The 12,945-nt window shown below is 41.6% G+C and overlaps 1 protein-coding gene across 6 annotated transcripts in view; it reads right to left on the reverse strand.

Moving 5' to 3' along the window:
* Positions 1–12,710, reverse strand: part of LOC141106560 (NACHT, LRR and PYD domains-containing protein 3-like) — a 196,570-nt gene extending 183,860 nt beyond the window's left edge. For 2 of the 6 annotated variants that reach the window (XM_073597421.1, XM_073597423.1), the window contains exons 1-2: positions 11,976–12,709; positions 11,819–11,886 (exon numbers count right to left, since the gene is read on the reverse strand). The gene's annotated coding sequence lies outside the window, so the exon portion shown is untranslated. Of the gene's footprint in view, positions 1–11,818; positions 11,887–11,975 lie in introns of all 6 variants that reach the window. The other 4 variants (XM_073597425.1, XM_073597422.1, XM_073597426.1 and 1 more) reach the window with 3 other exon arrangements.
* Between the last annotated feature and the right edge of the window lie 235 nt (positions 12,711–12,945).

A 12,945-nucleotide genomic window follows, 5' to 3' on the forward strand; every position in this document is an offset into this window, starting at 1 on the left:
GATACAAGAGGTAATAACTGTGGGGGATGTGCTGATGGAGAAAATAAATGTACAGTTGTTAGGTGGGGACCAGATAGACTTCTCTGAAGAGAGGAGTTTGTAGGGATCGTCTGAAAGTGGACAAAGTAGGAGAAAGTTGGACAGATTGGGGTAGAGCATTCCAGAGGATGGGAGAGGCTCTGGAGAAGTCCTGAAGGTGATCATGGGATGAGGTGATGAGGGAGTTAGAGAGCAGGAGGTCTTGGGAGGAGCGAGGAGAACGTTTAGGTTGGTATTTTTAGACTAGGTAAGTGATGTAGTTGGTGGCCAGGTTGTGGATGGCTTTGTAAGTTATGGTTAGTATATTGAATTTAATTCATTGGTTGAGTGGTAACCAATGGAGGGATTGGCAGAGGGGTATAGCAGACGCTGAGCCTTTTGTGAGGTGGATGAGCCTGGCAGCAACGTTCATTTATTAAAATGAGGCATGTAAATAACTTTTTGGTTCTATCTTCAGGCCGCTTACATGACTCACGACGTCAGCCGGGGAGGTCACATGGGCACTCAGTCCCTCCTGCAATAGCCCTGGAGACCGGCCATGATTCATGTGACCGGCCTGAAGATATCTCTAAAACGGTATTTACATGCCTCGTTTTCATAAAATACTTATACAGTGTGGTATGCCTGGCTATAATAGAGGGGCTGGCAGTGACCATTTCTAAAATTTTATTTCTAATAATATTTTTTTTTGTGGGGTTCACCTTGACATCAACATCGGACAAAGATAAAGGTCTGGTATGTATTTTTACAGGGAACCTTTTTTGTTTTTTCTTTTTTAGCATGGGGTCTCCTATTACCATCTATATCAGATCCTCATCTAGGATAAGGGTCTAATATAGATGAAGGGACTGACCAGTCACTGTGTTTACTAACAGAATGAGACAACCGGGTGCTGTCATTTCCTGGCAATTTACCAGCAAACAGCTTCATGCACACAGGCTTATGAATTTATGTACTGAATATATTCTGGCAGAAAAAAATGCCTCTAATCTTACATTTTCACTTACCTGTATGCGGGTTTATTGGCGTTTACAGGTGTACGGCATTTAGAAAAATTTGAGCATAAAATCCTTCTATTGGCTAGAATGTTTACATATTCTACCCACTAGAATAAATATACGTGCTTTAACACGCATTTATACACACTTAGGCACGTTCATGTGGAAATTACGCTGATAATCTCCTCTCCAAATGCAGCTTTGGGGCTTTATGCATCTAAATGCTGCTCTTAAAATATGGATCTAAACGCCCAATGTGAATGGCCACATAGGCTAACACTGAACTGAGCTTGAAGGCCAAACTGTGACTTCCTCCCCCCTCCATGAGTTGTTATAGAGTTTAAAAACCAAATGACAACAATTGCAAGGAATTTCAAAAAATATCAAAAATAAGTGAAAATGTTCAGAGAAATGAGTCCCTGGAAACAGAGCTGATAAAAGGTGATCAAACGGTTAACCAGTTAAACACTCAGCACCCAGTGAGAAATCCTCCACCTCATAAGATGTACGCTTACCATAGGTAAGCTAGATATTAGCTTATCTTTAGATATCCACACGGGGGGCACAGCTCTATGGACCTCCTCGCAAGAAAGGGGTAGGCAGGAACTCTCCTGGACCGGACCTCAAACAGCATACCAGGGGAACCCAGAAATAAAAGGAATTTCCTCCATAGTGTTATTTTATTGTAAAATAGGTAAAAGCACTTACATAGATTGTAGGTTTAAAATCGTATCACAAAAAACAGCCGGCCGGCTAGCATACACCCGTTCGATAGAATGGAAACGATGACGTCAGCGCGTCGACCTTCCGACGTACGTTTCGTCCTATTGGACGTCGTCATGGGAACGGGCGACGCACTGACTCATCGCTACTTATAGAGACAAAACGAAACCAAGCCTCGCTATGAAGCTCGGATGGCGTCATCACAACATCCTGTTAGAAAAGGATGTGTGTATCGAATAGCAATGGGAAAGGCTGACGTTACCCTCGTCGGCCAATCACAAACTCCTATTTACGAGGGAAGGGTTAGATTGATAGAATAATAGAATGCATTAGAGGGCATGATCTAAACCTATACACGCCATCTAGTGGGCCGAATGGAATTGACACTCAAAGCCACATATTATTATGTAGGAGGAAAAACTGGTAAATAAGTTGAATTAAAAATATTTTTCTAATATAATTATGATATCTGAACATTAGAAAGAATGATGATAAAAGGACCTACTGACGCCTTCAGAGAATCAAAGAGAGTTTACAAGATTTTATAGACAGCATGTCAATACAAAAAATTGTAATGTACCTAAAATAAAAATAAGAATGAAAATACAATAAAAAATATATATATAAAAAATATAAAAAAAATATATATCCAGATATTGTATTAGAAATGTCACCCCTCATGACCCGACTCAGTATTATGGATGGAATAATGGTAGGATAGTAGGATGATATAGTATATTGATTTAAGAATTATCTATAAAGGCGTTTAAATCTACATCAACGTTGAGCCCAAAGGGGGTGTAACACTTCAATCTGTGTATCCAGGTCATCTCGAGCCTGGAAATTCCTCGTATGACAGACCCCCCCCTCCAATGTGGAGTGTACCTATCGATACCAAGGAAGATGGTTTTCCTAGGGTCGCGATCATGTGCTTCTAGATAGTGTCTTGAGACCGGGTGTTTGGGGAAACCAGTGAGGATGTTAGTAATGTGTTCGTTAAGCCTTACAGATAAGGGGCGCTTGGTTCTTCCTACGTATTGTAGGCCGCAAGGGCATTGAAGAAGGTACACCACTCGCTCTGTGGAACATGTAATGAATGATCTAATTTCAAATTCCATCTGAGTGCTGGTGGAAATGAAGTTATGTGTCCTTCTATGTGTGCAACCACTAAGAGAACATACCCTACACCTCCTGCACTGATAGAAACCAATCAAGTATTCAAAAAATCCTTTTTTAGTAAGAGGAGGATCTAGGACATTTGGGGCCACTCTATTACTGAGAGAGGGGGCACCTCTATAGATTACCTGTGGTTTAGCAGGAAGGATAGGACCAAGCACATGGTCATTTTTGAGAACATGCCAATGCTTTTTTATTAGCTTAGCTACATTGTTATGTTGGGAGGAATAGGTGGTAATAAAGGGAATTACGGGTACCCTCTCAAGGTGAGGCTTCCTAGTTTCAAGTAAAGTGCATCTATCGATTTTGGCCACTTCATCTAATGTATTCCTCAGAGATGTTTCCACATAACCCTTCTCTAGGAAACGTTTTAATAAAATATCCGCTTGGGCTAAAAACTCAGCATGGTTAGAACAATTACGTTTTAAACGGATAAATTGGCTCTTTGGCACAGACCTCAACCAGGCCTCATGATGGCAGCTGTCCGTCGGTATATAGGAATTTCGATCTGTGTTTTTAAAGAAGGTGGCTGTGGTAAATTCCCCATCCTTCACACCAATCTTTAGGTCCAAGAAATTAATTTCAGACTGGCTGGCCTCATATGAAAGTCGGATCCCCCGGTCGTTATCATTCAGCCCCACCATATATGCATCGAGATCTTCACGATCGCCATTCCATAGGAGGAGGATGTCATCTATATATCTAGCCCACAACACCACCTGAGGTTTCTGTTGGGCATAGATGACATCCTCCTCCCACAAGGCCATGAAGAGGTTCGCCAAGCTGGGGGCATACTTTGCCCCCATGGCGACCCCCCTGTCCTGCCTGTAAAACTGACCCCCAAACCAAAAATAATTTCTAGTAGCCACAAAATGGAGTAGTTGCATAATGAAACATATTTGTTCATCAAACAATGACGAATCTCGTCTGAGATAATATTCAACTGCAAACAGTCCCAGATTGTGGGGTATTATGGTGTACAATGAGGCAACGTCCGCTGTCACCAACCACCAATTGGGCCCAGGGGTGTAGTTAGAAAGTAAATTGATTACATGACGGGTATCCTTTAAGTACGACGGCATCTTGGTAACTAATGGTTGTAGATAGAAATCTATATAACTGCCCACCCGGGACGATATGGAATCAATTCCACTCACAATGGGACGTCCCGGGGGGCAGGTAGGATGTTTGTGAATTTTTGGCAGGTAATAAAGAACAGGGGTACGGGGGGCTTTTGGTACCAGATAGGCTTTCTCCTTGTTATCTAGGATCCCCTGTTCTGACCCGAACTTGATTAGCGCCTCCAATTCTTTTTTGTATTGGGCTTTTGGGTCTGATCTAAGGGGGGTATAGGTGTCACGATCCCCCAGGATGTTAGACATTTCTTTAAGGTAGTCATTCCTGTCCAAAACTATAATGCCACCCCCCTTATCTGCCGGTCTAATGACTAAGTTTTTATTGTGACACAAAGAATCTAGACCAGTTTTCAGGTTTTTATCAAAGTATACTCTTTTGAGGGGTAATTGCTCCAAATCCTTAAGGACTAGATCTTTAAACACCTTCAATGAGGGGGCTATAGCCCCGGGAGGGTTGAAAAGGGAGGCATTTGATAACCCCGAGTGACGGTATTCATTGGAACCAGTTGTAGTATTAGTGATAGGATTAGAGGTTAAATACCTTTTAATGTTGACCTTGCGGACAAATTTGTGCACATCTATAAAAGTCTGAAACTTTTTCAAACCTCTCGGTGGTGCAAATTTAAGACCTTTGTTGAGTAAAGATTTTTCAGAATCATTTAAGGAAACAGAACTTAAATTGAATATACCATTATTGGTTATGCTTTTTTCCTTTTTAGATCGCAATCGCCTCCCCCCTCTAGTTCCTCTCTTTGGTCTGCTGGCCTTTTGGTGCCTTGGCCTGGCCTGTGAAAACCCCATTGCTGATAATTAGAACTAGAGGGGCCAGGTTTACTCCCATCGTCTATGGGTCCCCCTGATCTGGGATGGAACTGTGGGGCCAATTGGTTACGTGCTTCCATGATAGTGGAACTGGTAGGGGGGCCTTCAAGGTCACTTAGAGGGTAAAATTGATTGTGGGTGCTGATATTGTATTCCGAGTACTCTCTGCTAGTGATTCTGGGTCCAAGATTCTGAAACTCTCGAGGCCTACCCTCATAATAACCTATGTTAGGGTCATAATTAGGGCCATAAGGGTGGTCTGGGTGGGGTTCAAAGTTGAAAATACGGGGAGATGGCAGGTGATCTTTATACCCATTATATTGATCATGTGATCTGCCCCCAAAAGGGTGACCACCCATGGGTCTTTTGTTGCCAGAACCTCTACCCCTCCCTCGTCCTCCATGGTTGGAACCACCTGTCCCCCGAGATCGTCTTGGTTGAGAGGGCGGGTAGTAAGGTGGAGCGCCTCCCCTCTCGCCCACCCCTCGTCTGGAGGAAGAGGGTTGTGTTCCCTGTTGGGACCTGCCAGAGGGGCCATTATGGCCTCCCGGGAAGGGCCCAGAAAGGTTGGGTTGTGATGGAGGGGGGGCATACACCATGGCTGGGGGTAGTCCTCCTGGGTTAGATGGACCCCACTCCATATTTTCTGCTGAGTTTTGCTCGGCTAATAATTTTTTTTGCCATTCAAAAACTACTGCCCCTTGGTAATCTAATAGATCTCTATTGTATTTCTTTTTCTTTTTGATTCTCTGATCCCTTTCCTCCTTTTCTAATAAGGAAAGGAGGGAGAGCGATTTTTCTTTGTAATCATTACTCTCCTTAAGGGGGCTTAGTTTCTCTTTGATGCTTTTGATTTCATCATCTAACCTAGTGAGTTTAGTTTGTTTACGACCAATGAGAAATTTTAAAAAATCTATTCCCGCTGTATTAAAATAACTAAACCACTCTTCTAGTTGGACATCGCCTTTCTGTGGGCTGACCTCCCATCTGAGACTTCTAGGCACCATACCCCCTTTAACATAAGTGTCAAGATAGGCTATGTCCCACTGAGTGTGTATTTCAGATATGGTCAAATTCTTAAGTCTTGTGAAAAGGCCGCTGAGGTCTCCCTCATCCTCTTTGTATGACTCAAATACACCATCAGTGTTAAACTGCCTAGCGGCTCTGTAATCAAAAACATCCATTTGAGGGAGGTTTTAAGTGAAACCAATAAAGGACACTGGTTGTGGGAAACCTATAAATAGCAGCAGTATTACAGCCACAAAATGTGAGTAGACAAAATAAACCATAAAACAATACCGCGCTAACTTAAAGGTTGTTCTACTAATGATTAGCAGAATAGAATATATAATAAGCTGCAGTCTTAAAGTGAGGCGTGCACACAAACATATAAAGAAAAATCAAAAAAAGACTGCGCTAAAAACGCATATTGAACACCATATATGATTAGGTGAATAATAAAAAGCAACATTCGATTGAATATTGAAAAGTAACTGAAAACCATACAATAAGAATAAATGAATAATAAGGTGAAATAAAAACCAAATGACAACAATTGCAAGGAATTTCAAAAAATATCAAAAATAAGTGAAAATGTTCAGAGAAATGAGTCCAATATGTGTTCAATATGTGTTCAATATGTGTTCAATATGTGTTCAATATGCGTTTTTAGCGCAGTCTTTTTTTGATTTTTCTTTATATGTTTGTGTGCACGCCTCACTTTAAGACTGCAGCTTATTATATATTCTATTCTGCTAATCATTAGTAGAACAACCTTTAAGTTAGCGCGGTATTGTTTTATGGTTTATTTTGTCTACTCACATTTTGTGGCTGTAATACTGCTGCTATTTATAGGTTTCCCACAACCAGTGTCCTTTATTGGTTTCACTTAAAACCTCCCTCAAATGGATGTTTTTGATTACAGAGCCGCTAGGCAGTTTAACACTGATGGTGTATTTGAGTCATACAAAGAGGATGAGGGAGACCTCAGCGGCCTTTTCACAAGACTTAAGAATTTGACCATATCTGAAATACACACTCAGTGGGACATAGCCTATCTTGACACTTATGTTAAAGGGGGTATGGTGCCTAGAAGTCTCAGATGGGAGGTCAGCCCACAGAAAGGCGATGTCCAACTAGAAGAGTGGTTTAGTTATTTTAATACAGCGGGAATAGATTTTTTAAAATTTCTCATTGGTCGTAAACAAACTAAACTCACTAGGTTAGATGATGAAATCAAAAGCATCAAAGAGAAACTAAGCCCCCTTAAGGAGAGTAATGATTACAAAGAAAAATCGCTCTCCCTCCTTTCCTTATTAGAAAAGGAGGAAAGGGATCAGAGAATCAAAAAGAAAAAGAAATACAATAGAGATCTATTAGATTACCAAGGGGCAGTAGTTTTTGAATGGCAAAAAAAATTATTAGCTGAGCAAAACTCAGCAGAAAATATGGAGTGGGGTCCATCTAACCCAGGAGGACTACCCCCAGCCATGGTGTATGCCCCCCCTCCATCACAACCCAACCTTTCCGGGCCCTTCCCGGGAGGCCATAATGGCCCCTCTGGCAGGTCCCAACAGGGAACACAACCCTCTTCCTCCAGACGAGGGGTGGGCGAGAGGGGAGGCGCTCCACCTTACTACCCGCCCTCTCAACCAAGACGATCTCGGGGGACAGGTGGTTCCAACCATGGAGGACGAGGGAGGGGTAGAGGTTCTGGCAACAAAAGACCCATGGGTGGTCACCCTTTTGGGGGCAGATCACATGATCAATATAATGGGTATAAAGATCACCTGCCATCTCCCCGTATTTTCAACTTTGAACCCCACCCAGACCACCCTTATGGCCCTAATTATGACCCTAACATAGGTTATTATGAGGGTAGGCCTCGAGAGTTTCAGAATCTTGGACCCAGAATCACTAGCAGAGAGTACTCGGAATACAATATCAGCACCCACAATCAATTTTACCCTCTAAGTGACCTTGAAGGCCCCCCTACCAGTTCCACTATCATGGAAGCACGTAACCAATTGGCCCCACAGTTCCATCCCAGATCAGGGGGACCCATAGACGATGGGAGTAAACCTGGCCCCTCTAGTTCTAATTATCAGCAATGGGGTTTTCACAGGCCAGGCCAAGGCACCAAAAGGCCAGCAGACCAAAGAGAGGAACTAGAGGGGGGAGGCGATTGCGATCTAAAAAGGAAAAAAGCATAACCAATAATGGTATATTCAATTTAAGTTCTGTTTCCTTAAATGATTCTGAAAAATCTTTACTCAACAAAGGTCTTAAATTTGCACCACCGAGAGGTTTGAAAAAGTTTCAGACTTTTATAGATGTGCACAAATTTGTCCGCAAGGTCAACATTAAAAGGTATTTAACCTCTAATCCTATCACTAATACTACAACTGGTTCCAATGAATACCGTCACTCGGGGTTATCAAATGCCTCCCTTTTCAACCCTCCCGGGGCTATAGCCCCCTCATTGAAGGTGTTTAAAGATCTAGTCCTTAAGGATTTGGAGCAATTACCCCTCAAAAGAGTATACTTTGATAAAAACCTGAAAACTGGTCTAGATTCTTTGTGTCACAATAAAAACTTAGTCATTAGACCGGCAGATAAGGGGGGTGGCATTATAGTTTTGGACAGGAATGACTACCTTAAAGAAATGTCTAACATCCTGGGGGATCGTGACACCTATACCCCCCTTAGATCAGACCCAAAAGCCCAATACAAAAAAGAATTGGAGGCGCTAATCAAGTTCGGGTCAGAACAGGGGATCCTAGATAACAAGGAGAAAGCCTATCTGGTACCAAAAGCCCCCCGTACCCCTGTTCTTTATTACCTGCCAAAAATTCACAAACATCCTACCTGCCCCCCGGGACGTCCCATTGTGAGTGGAATTGATTCCATATCGTCCCGGGTGGGCAGTTATATAGATTTCTATCTACAACCATTAGTTACCAAGATGCCGTCGTACTTAAAGGATACCCGTCATGTAATCAATTTACTTTCTAACTACACCCCTGGGCCCAATTGGTGGTTGGTGACAGCGGACGTTGCCTCATTGTACACCATAATACCCCACAATCTGGGACTGTTTGCAGTTGAATATTATCTCAGACGAGATTCGTCATTGTTTGATGAACAAATATGTTTCATTATGCAACTACTCCATTTTGTGGCTACTAGAAATTATTTTTGGTTTGGGGGTCAGTTTTACAGGCAGGACAGGGGGGTCGCCATGGGGGCAAAGTATGCCCCCAGCTTGGCGAACCTCTTCATGGCCTTGTGGGAGGAGGATGTCATCTATGCCCAACAGAAACCTCAGGTGGTGTTGTGGGCTAGATATATAGATGACATCCTCCTCCTATGGAATGGCGATCGTGAAGATCTCGATGCATATATGGTGGGGCTGAATGATAACGACCGGGGGATCCGACTTTCATATGAGGCCAGCCAGTCTGAAATTAATTTCTTGGACCTAAAGATTGGTGTGAAGGATGGGGAATTTACCACAGCCACCTTCTTTAAAAACACAGATCGAAATTCCTATATACCGACGGACAGCTGCCATCATGAGGCCTGGTTGAGGTCTGTGCCAAAGAGCCAATTTATCCGTTTAAAACGTAATTGTTCTAACCATGCTGACTTTTTAGCCCAAGCGGATATTTTATTAAAACGTTTCCTAGAGAAGGGTTATGTGGAAACATCTCTGAGGAATACATTAGATGAAGTGGCCAAAATCGATAGATGCACTTTACTTGAAACTAGGAAGCCTCACCTTGAGAGGGTACCCGTAATTCCCTTTATTACCACCTATTCCTCCCAACATAACAATGTAGCTAAGCTAATAAAAAAGCATTGGCATGTTCTCAAAAATGACCATGTGCTTGGTCCTATCCTTCCTGCTAAACCACAGGTAATCTATAGAGGTGCCCCCTCTCTCAGTAATAGAGTGGCCCCAAATGTCCTAGATCCTCCTCTTACTAAAAAAGGATTTTTTGAATACTTGATTGGTTTCTATCAGTGCAGGAGGTGTAGGGTATGTTCTCTTAGTGGTTGCACACATAGAAGGACACATAACTTCATTTCCACCAGCACTCAGATGGAATTTGAAATTAGATCATTCATTACATGTTCCACAGAGCGAGTGGTGTACCTTCTTCAATGCCCTTGCGGCCTACAATACGTAGGAAGAACCAAGCGCCCCTTATCTGTAAGGCTTAACGAACACATTACTAACATCCTCACTGGTTTCCCCAAACACCCGGTCTCAAGACACTATCTAGAAGCACATGATCGCGACCCTAGGAAAACCATCTTCCTTGGTATCGATAGGTACACTCCACATTGGAGGGGGGGGTCTGTCATACGAGGAATTTCCAGGCTCGAGATGACCTGGATACACAGATTGAAGTGTTACACCCCCTTTGGGCTCAACGTTGATGTAGATTTAAACGCCTTTATAGATAATTCTTAAATCAATATACTATATCATCCTACTATCCTACCATTATTCCATCCATAATACTGAGTCGGGTCATGAGGGGTGACATTTCTAATACAATATCTGGATATATATTTTTTTTATATTTTTTATATATATATTTTTTATTGTATTTTCATTCTTATTTTTATTTTAGGTACATTACAATTTTTTGTATTGACATGCTGTCTATAAAATCTTGTAAACTCTCTCTGATTCTCTGAAGGCGTCAGTAGGTCCTTTTATCATCATTCTTTCTAATGTTCAGATATCATAATTATATTAGAAAAATATTTTTAATTCAACTTATTTACCAGTTTTTCCTCCTACATAATAATATGTGGCTTTGAGTGTCAATTCCATTCGGCCCACTAGATGGCGTGTATAGGTTTAGATCATGCCCTCTAATGCATTCTATTATTCTATCAATCTAACCCTTCCCTCGTAAATAGGAGTTTGTGATTGGCCGACGAGGGTAACGTCAGCCTTTCCCATTGCTATTCGATACACACATCCTTTTCTAACAGGATGTTGTGATGACGCCATCCGAGCTTCATAGCGAGGCTTGGTTTCGTTTTGTCTCTATAAGTAGCGATGAGTCAGTGCGTCGCCCGTTCCCATGACGACGTCCAATAGGACGAAACGTACGTCGGAAGGTCGACGCGCTGACGTCATCGTTTCCATTCTATCGAACGGGTGTATGCTAGCCGGCCGGCTGTTTTTTGTGATACGATTTTAAACCTACAATCTATGTAAGTGCTTTTACCTATTTTACAATAAAATAACCTAACGGATTCACACTATGGAGGAAATTCCTTTTATTTCTGGGTTCCCCTGGTATGCTGTTTGAGGTCCGGTCCAGGAGAGTTCCTGCCTACCCCTTTCTTGCGAGGAGGTCCATAGAGCTGTGCCCCCCGTGTGGATATCTAAAGATAAGCTAATATCTAGCTTACCTATGGTAAGCGTACATCTTATGAGGTGGAGGATTTCTCACTGGGTGCTGAGTGTTTAACTGGTTAACCGTTTGATCACCTTTTATCAGCTCTGTTTCCAGGGACTCATTTCTCTGAACATTTTCACTTATTTTTGATATTTTTTGAAATTCCTTGCAATTGTTGTCATTTGGTTTTTATTTCACCTTATTATTCATTTATTCTTATTGTATGGTTTTCAGTTACTTTTCAATATTCAATCGAATGTTGCTTTTTATTATTCACCTAATCATATATGGTGTTCAATATGCGTTTTTAGCGCAGTCTTTTTTTGATTTTTCTTTATATGTTTGTGTGCACGCCTCACTTTAAGACTGCAGCTTATTATATATTCTATTCTGCTAATCATTAGTAGAACAACCTTTAAGTTAGCGCGGTATTGTTTTATGGTTTATTTTGTTATAGAGTTTAGCAGCATAGGTTACATGTCCTGTCCATGTTGCTCACCCTTCCTGCTGAAGAGCCCAAAGCGACCGCCTCTTCTACCTTCCCTTCGGCCCAGCTCTGTATTTTACCTGCAGTAATGTTTAGATTAAGAGCAAAGAAGGTGAAAGGGAAATTTTAAGGACAAGTTGTGTCAGATAGAAGTATGAAAGGCTCCTACCATGGAATGATCTGATTACCGGAGACCTCTGATCTGTAATATATACCTGCAGACACGGCACAGGGGCCTCCAGCTTCCTGGATCAGTCCAGAATCTCAGAATGAGACGAAAACGCCTCTTTGACCTTCTATAGAAGAACACGCCTTTCCTGTACTGATGTTTTCTGATGAAATTCTTCCCCAACAATAACATATAGTGCTGGAAGCCAAGTACAAGGCAGATCATCAGAGTGCATTCAATTCACGTCAATGAGTAGAGACTTCTGATTGGCTGCTCTATGTTCTGTCACCTCCACCCCTTATATACTGACTCTCCGCACAGAATATACCGGATAGAGGAGAAGCTGAGAAAAATTATTTTACTATGGAGTTTGCATAATCTACCAGCTATATGTCAGTAATTACTGCGATCCCTGCCAGAGCGTCTCCATACACTGCTCATTTCTGATATATCTCAGCACTGAGCTCCTCCCCCACCCGACCCCAAGGACATGGGATCCAAATTGACACAGAAATACAATTGCATTTGAAGACATTGTTGTATTTATTCCGATTTTCAATTTGATCTTTAACCACTTTAGCTCCATTTCTGGCACTTTTTTTTTTACATGTATCAATCATTTTTTTTTTGCTAGAAAATTACTTAGAACCCGAAAACATATATTTTTTTAAAGCGGAGGCCCTAGAATGAATAAATTGGTGGGATTTGCAATTTTTTTGTCACACGGTATTTGCACAGTAGTTGTCCAAATGCAATTTTTTTTGGGGGAAAAAAACACTTTTTTGAATTTAAATAATTAAAAAAAAATACATAACCCAATTTTTTTGTAAAATATAAAAGATGATTTTACGCTGAGTAAATAGATACCAAACATGTTGCACTTTAAAATTGTGTATGTCGTGCAACGGCGATAAGCATCATCAATTTTACTATTCATAGGCAACGTTTAAAAGACTTTACAGGTTACCTC

The sequence above is a fragment of the Aquarana catesbeiana genome, linkage group LG08 (assembly GCF_042186555.1).
Source record: "Aquarana catesbeiana isolate 2022-GZ linkage group LG08, ASM4218655v1, whole genome shotgun sequence".
NCBI lineage: Eukaryota > Metazoa > Chordata > Amphibia > Anura > Ranidae > Aquarana > Aquarana catesbeiana.